General features: G+C 38.6%; 1 long non-coding RNA gene across 1 annotated transcript; it reads left to right on the top strand.

Annotated features, from left to right (window-relative positions):
• Positions 1 to 1,500: 1,500 nt before the first annotated feature.
• On the top strand, positions 1,501 to 13,097 carry LOC127420425 (uncharacterized). The gene is made up of 2 exons (XR_007893816.1): positions 1,501 to 1,632; positions 12,892 to 13,097. It is a non-coding gene; the product is annotated as an uncharacterized LOC127420425 (long non-coding RNA).
• Positions 13,098 to 13,932: the final 835 nt, after the last annotated feature.

Here is a 13,932-nt window from a genome sequence, read left to right as displayed (position 1 = left end):
CTTAACCCTCCTATTGTCTTAAGGTAATTTTGGACCCGGGAGAGGTAAAGAATAGTTTTTGGTACTAAAACCAAACATTGTAACTTTGTCAAGACCATCAAACAAACAAATAAATAAAATAAAATAGAAAATTCATTTTTATTTTTAATTGTTTAAGAGACATAACAGTTTTTTTTTTTTAAATGGTTCCCTCCATTGTCTTAAGTCAATTTTGATCCGTATGGAAGGAACCATTTGTAACCTTTCACCTTCAGGCTTTCTGGATGTAATACAGCTTTAAATAGTTTTTTTGTACATCTATGATTCAAATTTTACCTAAAATATTTAACATTTTCTCCAATTTAGCCCCTAGCCCCATACTGTTCTTTAGCGTCCCCACCTGCTTCACTGGGTACTGCTTAAGACTCTTTAGCCCAAGATGGAGCACTTGTATTAAAATGAATGAGAGAACGCCCAATATGTCAGACGTAGAAAAGGAAGTCTAACAGGTAAAAGAGCCAACCGTCTTTTAGATACAGACATCGCCTGTCAGTCAACTTGAGAACGTGCATGCACGTAAACTGGATTAGCCTGAAAATAGTGTTTTTTAACAATTTATGATACCGTCGTTGTCAGATTTTACAGCTGATTTTAAATATGTTTGTTGATCATAATCTTCACCAACCTTTTTGAGATTACGGTCTTTCCCAATTTAAGTAGATATGAGCTGTACTTGTATGCCGCTTGTATCCATATAAAATGGCCACCGAGTGGACTGACTTGCCTTGAAAGGGACTTTGGTACTGCATCTTTCCCCAAAATTGAATACTTTTCTCTCAGACGGATGTCCACACACACAAACACACAGAAAGAGATTACTTTTACAGTTTTGAACAGTTAATATGTTAGTAAATACGTTTTTACTTAGTTGACTTATAAACATGATTTTACATGACAGTGTACAAGGGGGCTAAATGCCCTCAATGGTAAAATACCTACTGGATGTAATTTTCCCCTAAAACATTAGATGGCAGAAAGAACTACCACAACACCTTCCTAAACCCTTGTAACACTGCAACAAATTGTTTGACATTAGTGGGAAGAAATTAATTTGTTGCAATGGACATGCAAATTGGACCTTGTACTTACTTGTTTTGATTATGATGGGGGGGGGGCTGTGTCTAAAGGCAGCTGGAGGAGTCTCCAGCCGGATAGAGGGGAAAAGAGATACCTATGCAGTTTGTCAGAGATCCCGGTGGTCTTTATCAGAACGCTGATGTGCGTATGTGTGTGGGCTGAGGGAGCTCTCTCTCTCTATCTCTGTCCTAGTCTATTTTGGGACACCACCTTAGTAAGCAAGCACAACCGAGTCTGCAGAGACACAACAAGCACTAACTTTCTCTCTCTCTCAAGCACCACCAAACAGACACACATATCTTCTCACTGAGTGCATATAACCTCAGCCCAGTCGGGGAAACACTTGTCTTTTCCACTTATACTACAATTGAAGTAGAAGTTTCCACAGTTTCATCCATTCTGGACATTCAGTGATAAACAATCGTCTACTATGAGAAAAGATGGAAGAAAAAACAGGGTCAGTTTGTGATTGAGGAACTCTGGATGTGTAGGGTGGAACTCTGCCTGCTGCCCCAGGTCAGTAACACATGACCTCACTGGCATTATGAGTAAGACAGGGAAGAATAGCCAAAACATGAGTTTAATGACTTCTGTCCACATGTTCCATTCTTGCCGGAAAGAAATGAAGGCTTCATTGAGAAAACAATACACACACTGACACAAAAAGTTTCCTTCTTTGCACATAAATATTTCCACAGCTACTCAGATTCTTTGTGATTAATGTCGCAATCCTGTCAGCTACTTCAGAAATCACTTAAGAGTCCAAATCAGCACATCGCGGTTTACAGTCAGAAAGGAGCATAAAATAAGCGGACTGGGCGTTTCCTGGAAGAAGTCATCAAATAATCAATATGTGAAATGTGTCAGTGTTTGATCTAAGTAATTAAAGGCCCGGTGTCCACATTTTTGGACAGCAGTGGAATGTAGCAACATTCACCTTCTAGAGACATGCAAACAGGGTTATCACTTCAATTCAAGGTGCCAAGGCTAACATTTTTATGGGTAAGATATCGTTTGCTTACGACAAATGTAAATTATAAAGACATAACTGATCAATCATTTTCGAGTATTCCAGAGTGCTGTGTAATAATTAGGGTGCCCAGATGTATCGGTTTCACAAAATGTGTCCCGACAAGGTATGTCAAAAGTATTGGTCGATACTAAAATTAAAATGATGTAATAATACTAGATTTCTGCAGTACCATTACCAGTCATTTCGCTTTCTGACTGACAGACAGCTTCTTTTTATGTACATGCTTATGAGCATGTGTGCTCTGTGAGCACTTGCGGTAATGTGGATACACGCCTAAACTCTCAAATAAAAATTTATTAAAAAAACCCGTCTTGGCAAGATATTAATGTAAACAGTCAGTTATGTCTAAAGTGAACGTCAGCAGTGGGACAGAAAGCGGATTTGTATCAAAATATCTCATGGAATGAACGTTACTATAAATTTTTTTTTGCAAACTGAGTTTTACGTGCCGCTTTCTACGTTTTGCTACTTTCCTGGTGAAATGAACACTAGAGGCTCTACAACAACACTGTGTAGGTTTTATTCATGTGGCAAGCAGGGCAGGGCCGAGCAGCGTCTGGGCAGACTGAGGCCGGGATGGTCTCCGGGTCCGACCCGCAAGTGCCTGGGAGTGAGAACAGGATGAGGGAGAGGAGAGGGGGATGGAGGATGGAGAGAGAGAGGGGAGAGAGAGGAGAGTGAGATGGGCTCGCCGGCCCCGGACATGCTGTTGACTGGTCCTCAGCTGCACTGCCTCCTGGCGGACGGCAGGGCTCCTCCGCCTCCTGGCAGACGGCTCCTCCACTTCCTGGTGGACAGCAGCAGGCTCATCCCATTTTACCCTACAAACCTTTACTCTAACGCATCCTTTGAAAAACGATACATTTAAACGCTTGTATTACAAACCCACCTGCATTTGCACACGTATTCCAACATGATTAGCTTGTGCAGCAGCTCACCTGATAGAGTACTGGACTTTGACCTAGGAGACCGTGCCTTGAGCTCAGCCAAGGATGCCTACAAAAGTGAAAGTGAAGCGAAAGTGCCATTGAAGCGACATGAAATGACGTGGTTAGTTCAGTAAATGTGCTTTTCATGTCGAATTTGCTTTTAAAACATTATCGGTTAGGTTTAGGTGTTGGTTTAGGGGAAATATGTCTGTTTTGTTCACCTCTCATTTATCTTTTAAGACACTATTGGCTAGGTTTATTATAAACTGGTAACACATTACAATAAGGTTCCAAGCTTTAACTAGTTAATGCATTAGGTATCATGAAATAATAATGAACGATATACACTGAGCACTTTATTAGGAACTCTATACTAATACTTTGTAGGGCCTCCCTTTGCTCTAAAAACAGCCTCAGTTCTTCATGGCATGGATTCCACAAAATGTTGGAAACATTCCTTTGAGAATCTGGTCCATGTTGACATGACTGCATAACACAATATCTGATTTGTTCGCTGCTTATTCATGCTGCGAATCTCCCATTCTACAACATCCAAAAGGTGTTCTATTGGATTCAGGTCCGGTGACTGGGAAGGCCACCGATGAACAGTTAACTTATTGTCATGTTCATGAAACCAGTTTGAGACGACTTTTGCTTTATGACATGGTGCATTAACATGCTGGAAGTAGCCATTGGTAAATTATGGCCATGAAGGGATGCACATGGTCAGCAACAATACTCAAATAGGCTGTGGCTTTTAAGTGATGATTGATTGGGATTATCAGGCCCAAAGTGTGCCAAGAAAACATTCCCCACACCATTATACCACTGCCACCAACCTGGAATGTGGACACAAGGCAGGTTGGGTCCATGGATTCATGCTGTTGGCGCCAAATTCTGACCATACCATTTGTGTGCCTCAGGACAAATCGAGATTCATCAGAGCAGGCTACATTTTTCCAGTCTTCAACTGTCCAGTTTTGGTGAGCCTGTGCCAGCTGCAGCCTTAGCTTTCTGTTCTTGGCTGATAGAAGTGGAACTCGATGTGGTCTTCTGCTTTTGTAACTCATCTGCCTCAAAGTTTGATGTGTTGTGCATTCTGAGATGCTATTCTGCTCACTACAATTGTACAGAGTGGTTAACTGAGTTACCGTAGATTTTTGTCAGCTTGAACCAGTCTGGCCATTCTCCGTTGAACTCTCTCATCGATAAGGCATTTCTGTTTGCAGAACTGCTGCTCACTGGATGTTTTTTTGTTGTTGGCACTATTCGGAGTAAACTAGAGACTATATACTCAAACCAGCCCATCTGGCACCAACAATCTTGACATGGTCAAAATCACTGAGATCAAATTTTTTCCCCATTCTGATGGTTGATGTGAACATTAACTGAAGCTCCTGACCCATATCTTCATGATTTTATGCACTGCACTGCTGCCACATGATTGGCTGATTGGATAATCGCATGATTAATTAGGTGTACAGGTCTTCCTTATAAAGTGCTCGGTGACTGTATTTTTTACAGCATTTATTAATCTTTGTTTAATGTTAGTTAATATAAATATAATTGTTAATTGTTAGTTCATTTTAGTTCATAGTGCATTAACTACTGTTAACATATACACGTTTTGATTTTAAAAATGTATTACTATAAATTTTTAACAAAGTCTTTCTAGCAAGTCAGTCCACTGGCTGCCATCTTAGCAATGCTCCCGTTCAGCTATTTTTCTATGGATACAAGTGGCATACAAGAGCAGCTCCTATCTACTTGAATGGGGAAAGACAGAAATCTCTAAAATGGTTGGTCAAAATTACAATCAAAGTACATATTTCAAATCAGCAGTAAAATCTGACAGCACTGAAATCATAAAATGTGCTTCTTTACCTCAGATTACGCTAAAAATGCATGCAGGTTTTCAAGATGATTAACAGGCGATGTCTGTATGTAAAAGTTGATTGGCTCTTTTACCTTAAAGGCGGGACTTTCTTTCTACAGCCGTTGAAGTTGGGCGTTCCAATTTCTCCCATTCATTTGAATAGAAGTGGCCAGTCTCTGATAAATATTCTGTGATGTTAACTAATGTTAACAAATGGAACCTTATCATAAAGTGCTACCAATAAACTGTCAAATATTTCGTCTCTTTTTGATGATAAAGAATTACTTGTTCCTATCATTACAGTATATTAGACATTTGCTTCCCTAATAATGGGGAATCATTTTTGCTCTAACCTTTATCACTGTGTGGTGCAAGTCTTGGACACATACATAGAGATACCCTCTGAAATATGAATAGGCCTTCAGTAAACTAAATCTCGCTGACATGATATAAAGGTATACTAATGAGTTAACTCATAATTAACAAAAATACAGTTGTCATTCTGCTCTTGGAAAACAGCGACTTCTCACAATAAAACAAAGAATCGGCATCTTCAGTGTCAATGTGCGGGCGAATGGACAGACAGAGGGACTATAGCCGATGGCACAAGGGGACAAAACTCACCCTCTCTATAATGAATGTTCTACTTAAATGAAGAAGGGTCTTGCTGTCTTGATCTCGGTCCCAGCGGCCCATGAAATGAGCGTGTGTGCGGGGTGCGAGGTGACGGCCGAGTGGCAGCACGCGCCGTAAGCACATTTTCTGCACGAGGCTAATTAAACCTCCACAGAATAAGCAGCGTCCTATTAGCGCTACAGAAACCCGTCTTGTTAATAAAGCAAGCAGGATCGATGCCCTTCATTACCTTGTGCACTGTTCCTCTCTAAATAAATGCTTAAAATACAGTATAGTCCAAAGCTGTTTGTGGTGAAATGGCTTTGTAAAAAGATATCCAGGCGTGCAGAGCTATTCGTTTATTATTCCAACCATTTTAATGATGATTCAGTTATAGCGACGAAGTCCTCTCAATTTTCTTAAAGGTATTTTAACTGTTCTCCTTCACCAGACTTATATGTATATTCTAGAGGGGAAAATTTAATTGAAGAGCTGAGGTATAGCTTTATGGAGGGCCTGAACCTTTCTCTATGAGTGTGTGTGTGTGTGTGTGTGTGTGTGTGTGTGTGTGTGTGTATGACTCTCTCGGGTAATATGTTGTATTAAAGAATGTTTAGTGCTTAAGTCTTTCTGAGGAAGACTGTAAGCAAAAATGTATAGAAAAAATTAATAACACAAGTGTCATCAGGGAATAACATTGTGTTAACAGAGGCACCCTGCACATTCTCTTTTTAATGCCCTCCACATCAAAAGAATAATTTATTCATTGAGAGCGAATTTACCAGAATACAGGCAAGAACCTTATTTTCCCATCTTCCCCTGAGGCCGTCATGGCTGACTTGTGTCATATTTACTGTGTAATTGATTTTTAAACGCATTCTTCATCTCGTTTGCCTTTCCTGTTTACCCACCCCAAGCAATTGATCTCTGCACACTCATCTACCTCCCCCCTTTCTTCCACTTCACAAAGGAGTGGAGTCTGATAAAGAGCTATTCTGCTTTCCTTTTCATTATCAGCCTCTCTTGTCTTCCCTTTCTCTTCCTCATCCGCCACTGCTGAGACGACACTCCTATAGATCAGGAGCCGAGAGGCAACAATGCAGAAAAAGAGGCAGAAAAATAAGGAAGGTCAGTAGAAAGCAGGGACAGTGCTCTCACACCCCTCGAAGAGATCAGAAAGTGACAGCATGCACAGTACTTCCTGTAAGAGGTGGAAGGGTGTACATACAGAGAGAGGCATTGCTAATCAATCCATGGATGCATTGTAAAATCAATGCACTGTATAATTAGGGCAATCCAAGGGTAACAAAAAAAAATTGCTGCTCTGCAGTTTAGTGGCTCAGCAGTCGCAGGGACCTCTCTTGAGGTGGAGTTTGCCTTGGGATATCTCTCTTAATTTAAGATAGTGTGTTCTTTTCTAGGATTCTTATCATTTTAGAGACACTTTTCTGATCTAAAGTGACTTACAGTACAACCTGGAACAATCTGGGGTTAAATATCATGCTGAAGTGCACCAACTCATTGCATGGGTCTCTTAAACCCAGCACAAGTGTGTGTGATCTGTGTGGTACACTTACTCAACGTGCAACTTACTGTATGTTAACGGAATAGTTTACCCAAAAATGATAATTCTCTCATCATTTACTTACCGTTATGCTGTCTCAAACTCGTATGACTTTTTGTCTTCTGCAGGAAAAAAATGAAGATATTTTGAAGGATATATGATGTGTTTTTGTCCATACAATGTAAGCCAATGGGGTAAAAAAACATAAGGGCAGCATAAAAGTAATCCATACTACTTGAGAAGTTTAAAGGGGCATTCAGTAGTTGTCTAGCTAGCGTTAGCATTGCTCTTCTTCATGTAATTTAAGTACCGATGTTACAGTGGTGTTATATGCTGTACTGCCATCTTTCGACATGGATCAGCATAATCTTCTCTGCTGCCCCTCTCAGCTTTGGAATATAATTTGCATCTGGAAAATGTCACCGTTTTAGGTAATTTCTAAAGTTATTTATTACTCCTATAATATAATTGCTTTGCCTAAAAACAAACATCATAAATCAAGTGAACATGCTTCTACTGTTAAGGATAGATTATTATTGTCCCTCATATCAATAATCTTTGTAGACTGTCTATGTTTCACATTATTTCTAAAGACAGTTATTTCCTTTATTAGAGAACTGCTTAGTGTAAAATAAACCTCAATTATTTAGCGATACAGAATGTTATGGTAAAGGAAAGATTAGAATTGTTTTTTATGCTCAACTTTAGCATGTTCATGAATACTGTTTTTGAAGAACTTGTTTTATTTCCAAGCAACCAACGTCATGGTTACACAAAATCCACAAAAATCGCTGTGCCAAGCTACTTTGCACTAAACTAATGAAGACGTAGATGCCTTACCAATAACGATTTTTGCCTTCACTGGTCGTTATGTCTTCTTGATTGAAGAAAGTTGCTTCAGACCTTTTTTTGCTTCTTCGGCAGTATAGCTATTGGGTCTCCCATTGTCTCTGCTGCTAAAGCATGATAAATAAGTATGTTCCATTGTGTTCTGCCACCATGACAAATTCCATGTGTGTGTAAGCATACTTGGCAATAAAGCTCATTCTGATTCTTTTCGCTCTTCGCGTCACCATACAACACTGTTCTAATCATAGCCAAACGTACACTATATTGCCAAAAGTATTCGCTCATCTGCCTTTAGACGCATATGACCTTAAGCGACATCCCATTCTTAATCCATAGGGTTTAATATGACGTCGGCCCACCCTTTGCTGCTATAACAGCTTCAACTCTTCTGGGAAGGCTTTCCACAAGGTTTAGGAGTGTGTTTATGGGAATTTTTGACCATTCTTCCAGAAGCGCATTTGTGAGGTCAGACACTGATGTTGGACGAGAAGGCCTGGCTCGCACAATGCAGTCAGACAAGTACCGTTCTCCTGGCAACTGCCAAACCCAGACTCGTCCATCAGATTGCCAGATGGAGAAGCGTGATTCGTCACTCCAGAGAACGCTTCTCCACTGCTCTAGAGTCCAGTGGCGGCGTGCTTTACACCACTGCATCCGACGCTTTGCATTGCACTTGGTGATGTATGGCTTGGATGCAGCTGCTCAGCCATGGAAACCCATTCCATGAAGCTCTCTACGCACTGTTCTTGAGCTAATCTGAAGGCCGCATGAACTTTGGAGGTCTGTAGCGATTAACTCTGCAGAAAGTTGGCGACCTCTGCGCACTATGCGCCTCAGCATCCGCTGACCCCGCTCTGTCATTTTACGTGGCCTACCACTTCGTGGCTGAGTTGCTGTCATTCCCAATCGCTTCCACTTTGTTATAATACCACTGACAGTTGACTGTGGAATATTTAGTAGCGAGGAAATTTCACGACTGGACTTGTTGCACAGGTGGCATCCTATCACAGTACCATGCTGGAATTCACTGAGCTCCTGAGCGCAGCCCATTCTTTCACAAATGTTTGTAGAAGCAGTCTGCATGCCTAGGTGCTTCATTTTATACACCTGTGGCCATGGAAGTGATTGGAACACCTGAATTCAATTATTTGGATGGGTGAGCGAATACTTTTGGCAATATAGTGTATATATCTACACAGGCAGCAGCCAATGAGCACGAGGATTCTCTTCCTTGACGTTTTTTGAAACACTAAACGTGTAATTTCAACATGGCGAAACACATTGAAGGGGGTGACCCGCACCATGTATAATAAAACACTTTTTATAGAAAACTATTGAGTACAGTCTTCGTCTCATGTGAGTGTACAACATTCAGATCAAACTTCACAAAAACACAATTCATTCGTTAATGTGTCAAATGTTTTAAATTGGATCCAAACTACTGAATGCACCATTAATCTATATCTTTTGAAGCGATGCGATCGCTTTGGGTGAGAAACAGACCTTATAAGTAATATACGTATATAAACTATATATATAAATAAACAGACTATAAGTCTTGACATCTGCAGTACCTTTGTGTGTTCATGAAAGAAGCTCATTAACACACTTCCTCATACTTGAGGCACGCACAGGGCGTTGTTCACAATCCGGACACAATGTTGCCAGGTTCGCGTTTTTACGGCCAGTTAAGCTATTTTGAAAATGCAGTCGCGAGTTAAAATAATAGAGTTGCAGGTTTTTTTTAGGATACTTAAAGCTGCACTATGTAAGATTTTTTTGGTACAATTAACAAAAGTTCATTATTGAGTGAGTACATAACAAATCCATGTTCAAGACCATGTCCTTGTCTTACCCTGATTCACTACAGTAAGCCTACAATAATGATTTTTATTTTGAAGGAATTTGAGCTGTTGGGTCAGATTTGGCACGAAATTGCAGGCATATGTCATTTTTCCTTGCATGTTTATGTTATATCTGTAAGCTGAGAAAGAAGGTCCGGCTGTGTTGCGAGAAGCAGGAATCGAGTGCAACAGCTGTTCAATCAGTCCAGTTGCGGTTTCAGGAGTCAGGACAACAGTGAAATCACTCTCCTAATGGATTTAACAATTTTATACTGTTTGGCGAAGTTGTTTACCTGCTATACTGCTTGGATATGTTTTCTGTTAGGGTTGTTAAAGCTTATATTGTTTGTCATGCATTAATGAATTGAACATTACTCGTGTACCGATCGCAATGTGTTTATAAGTTTCATTTGTTTTTCATTGAAGTTACTGTTACATGTTTACTAATATTCATGAATTCTGAGTATTTTGTAACATTGCTGCAGTTTTGAGATTCCCAAATTGTGTGTCTCTAAATGTGTGTGCCACTGTTTTCTTAGGCTATTTTTTTTCTTTTACCTCAGTCACAGAAATGCACTGTTGTTGTCACTTTACATTGTCCTTGTAGCAGAAATTGTTGGGGTTTTTTTTCACCTGACGTAGACCTAATGGTCTAAACGTTGCAAGCAAGTGTAGGCCAATAAAGAATTTTTGGAGTAATAAATCCGTGTATGGACACTTGCCATTTTATCCTATTTGCAGATGTTTAAACAAATCTAAAAAGCCACTATAGGTAAAAGGTGGTTCCCCATGAATTTATGCCCATCTCAAGATGTCTATAATGTACCGATTTCATAGCACAGTAATGTTTATTAATTTGTTTAGCGTGTGACCATCTCTCTGTTGTAAATTTACTTCCAAATAAACAATTAAAAATGTATAATTGTAACTGTTATATTGCATGCTCAATAAAGTATATCATCATAATTAAATCCTCGTTTTGCGTTTTATTGTTTGCAGTACATAGACCTACAATTGTGGTATGACGGTTCACTTGCATGGTCAACTGAGGCTGTAGAATGTAATATAAAAATAGAGTGTCTTCAATTGGTCTAATATAAGCCATTTCACGAGTTTCACCTCTTAAAATTAAATGTGTAGTACAATACAAACATTAATGTATATTGTGCAGTGGATAAAATGCTTTAATAATCATATTTAGTGTTGTTTATCTTCCTCAAAGTAAGTTATATTTCATTTATACATTTAAAAAAAAAAAATAGCTCATCATGACTCTGCTCTGCAGGTCATCTCAGAGTCCTCAAACCATGATATTCATCCACCAGAAGAGCAGTGCCTAATCACAACTGACGTAAAGTGTTCATCCGCGAGTAACTTGCAGTTTTATGCTTCAACCGCAAGAGGGCTGAAAGTTACATATTGTAGCTTTAAGGATACTTTAAAATGTAGGATACTTTCGAATGTATCACGGTCACCAAAAGGTTGATGTTAAACACTAGAAAATGAATTGTCTAAAGGCGCGGTCACATTTACCTTTACACGGCAAAATTTTGCGGGGGCTAAGAAGGATGGGTGGATGTTGAGTGTGTGTGAAACCAGAAACAACTAATAGCCAAGCAGCCTCTTTTAAATGCTACACTTTATACTCTGAGAGAGTGTTAAAAAGAAACTTGCCACTAAAATAATATCCTTTTTCTATTTGGAATATTCAGTGTAGCTGTGTATGAAGCACAGAGGTCACTGCCAAACCAAGCAACATCCTTTTGGTCAACCTGGTCAATTCGCCTGTCAAAGACCACCAAACTTGAACTCCATGCGAACAGGGTTGGGAGGGTTACTTTTAAAATGTATTCTACTACAAATTACAGAATAGATGCTGTAAAATGTAATTTGTTACATATTCCATTAGATTACTCATCTTCATTAACGTAATCTTTGGATTACTGGATTACTTCAGCACTGGCAGATTTTTTTTCACTTGTTTTTTGACTATAAACAAGTGAAAAATTTGAAAACAATCTGCCAGTACAGTAAAACAAAATACACTTGTATAAAAAAACCTTAATATCTTTCTGTTTATAGAATGAGGCAGAAAATATATGATTTGTAGCTTTCTATATAATGCTACAGGCTACACTGGTTAGTATTTCTCATATAAGCATTCTTTATTCTCTGAAAAATACCGAAACCGCATTATAAATTGAGAAAACATATAGCCTTGTAATCGTGTATTTATTGGATTTATATTTCATCTGTCAGAGAGTTTCTAACTATTTTCTGTTGCTATAGATTCTTAATAGTGTCAGATTCACCTTTTCACTCATAACAATATGAGAGCGCCCTCTGTCTGCTCGTATAAATGTTACACATTATAAAGAAAGTGTTTAACTTTACTCTCTATTGAAACACTCCTCAGATTGCTTCATTTAAAAGCATAAATATTTTCCAACTGAATAGACTATATATAAAATGAAACAAATGACAATAAAATGCAAAGTAATCTTTCCAGTAATCAAAATACTTTTTGAAAGTAACTATATTCTGATTACCAATTATTTAGATTGTAACTGTAGTTGAATACTACATATTTTGTATTTTAAATACGTAACACCGTTAAATGTATTCCATTTCTCCCCAACCCTGCACCCGAAATATGCAAGGGAAAATTCTTTGCCACTGAAAGTCCATCGTGCGATTGTGAATTGCATGGATTCCTATTGAGATTACTGTATTTTGCCCACGAAATTTTGCTGTGCGAATATAAATGTGACCACACCTTTTTTGATGTATAATGATACTGGGATTGAGTACCTGGCAACCAAGTGCATCATTATCATTCATTATGATTCATATCAAAAGGTATGTTATACAGTATAAATTGCATATTTTTTAAACACCATGTTCAAGATTTATAGTGAAGAAGACTTAAATTTAGTCTGTTTCTCAAGCAAAGCAAATGTATCTGTGGTGATGGGGGCATGGTCGTGTGTCTGTCTGCAGAAGAGAGAGAGCGGTAAGGCTCGTCACCTTGGTTATCATTATCTCTAACACGTTTCTTGTTATAGTGATGGCAGAGGGAGACATAAAAGGCGCACGAGGCGTTAGAGTGGGAGAGAGAGACCAGAGAGAGAGAGAGACTGTACCTGGGTGTGCTGGATAGAAACCTTTACTCATTTTTTTTTGTGTGTGACTACTTGGCCACTGAGTCCCTTTTTTGTTTAAGTTTTATGAACAATGCTGAAGAGTAATAAAAACACTCACGTTGACAGTTCGCTGCCTCCTGACTCCTTCATTGCCCAGACAACGTACCTTTCACATTATCGCTTTAGAAAAAAATCTAATGGTTTACTTTTATGATGCCTTTATATCCTTTTTGGAGCTTAAAAGTTTTTGGACCCCACTGACTAAACATCAACATCATTCAAAAACATCAAACATCATTCAAAATATCAATATTTGTGTACCGCAGTAGAAAGAAAGTCATATGTGTTTAAGATGACTTGAGGGGTGTAGTATGTAATTTCTGCACCTTTAGCTTTACCAAATGTAATTGCAAAAATAATGACTGCCCTCATACAGGTTTATCAAACACTTCCCCATCCCAAACTGACACCATTGGTTGAGCCAATGTTGCTATATATATGACTAAGTTTTGATAGCGCCACATAACCATAATCAATCTAAGAATTGGTTTACTTATAATATAGATATATGTTAACAGCCTAAGTATTATTCATATAAAAAAAATTACACACATCACCTTTAAACATTGACTGTTGTCCCCAAATACAAAAATATTTTATTAAACAAAAAACAATATATTTTAAAATGTATAATATAATATTATTTGTTATTTGTGATGTATTATTTACTTACACCAGAAGTTCTCCCACATGAAATCACATCCTGGTCCATTGCGTTACGAAAAAATTTGCATGCTCAAAGCCAAGTGTGACCTCTTCTTTATGGCATCATTTTTGACTTCACATGAAATCAAAGAATGAATGGTGACATACTTTAGAACAAAATCTGGCTAACATGAAGGTGTTTTTGAGTGCGTTTTGTGGTTTGTAACAGCTCACCTGGGCGAACTTTCAGGAAAACTT

The sequence above is a fragment of the Myxocyprinus asiaticus genome, chromosome 29 (genome assembly GCF_019703515.2).
Source record: "Myxocyprinus asiaticus isolate MX2 ecotype Aquarium Trade chromosome 29, UBuf_Myxa_2, whole genome shotgun sequence".
NCBI classification, from domain to species: Eukaryota; Metazoa; Chordata; class Actinopteri; order Cypriniformes; family Catostomidae; genus Myxocyprinus; species Myxocyprinus asiaticus.
This window is presented reverse-complemented; position numbering and strand designations above follow the sequence as displayed.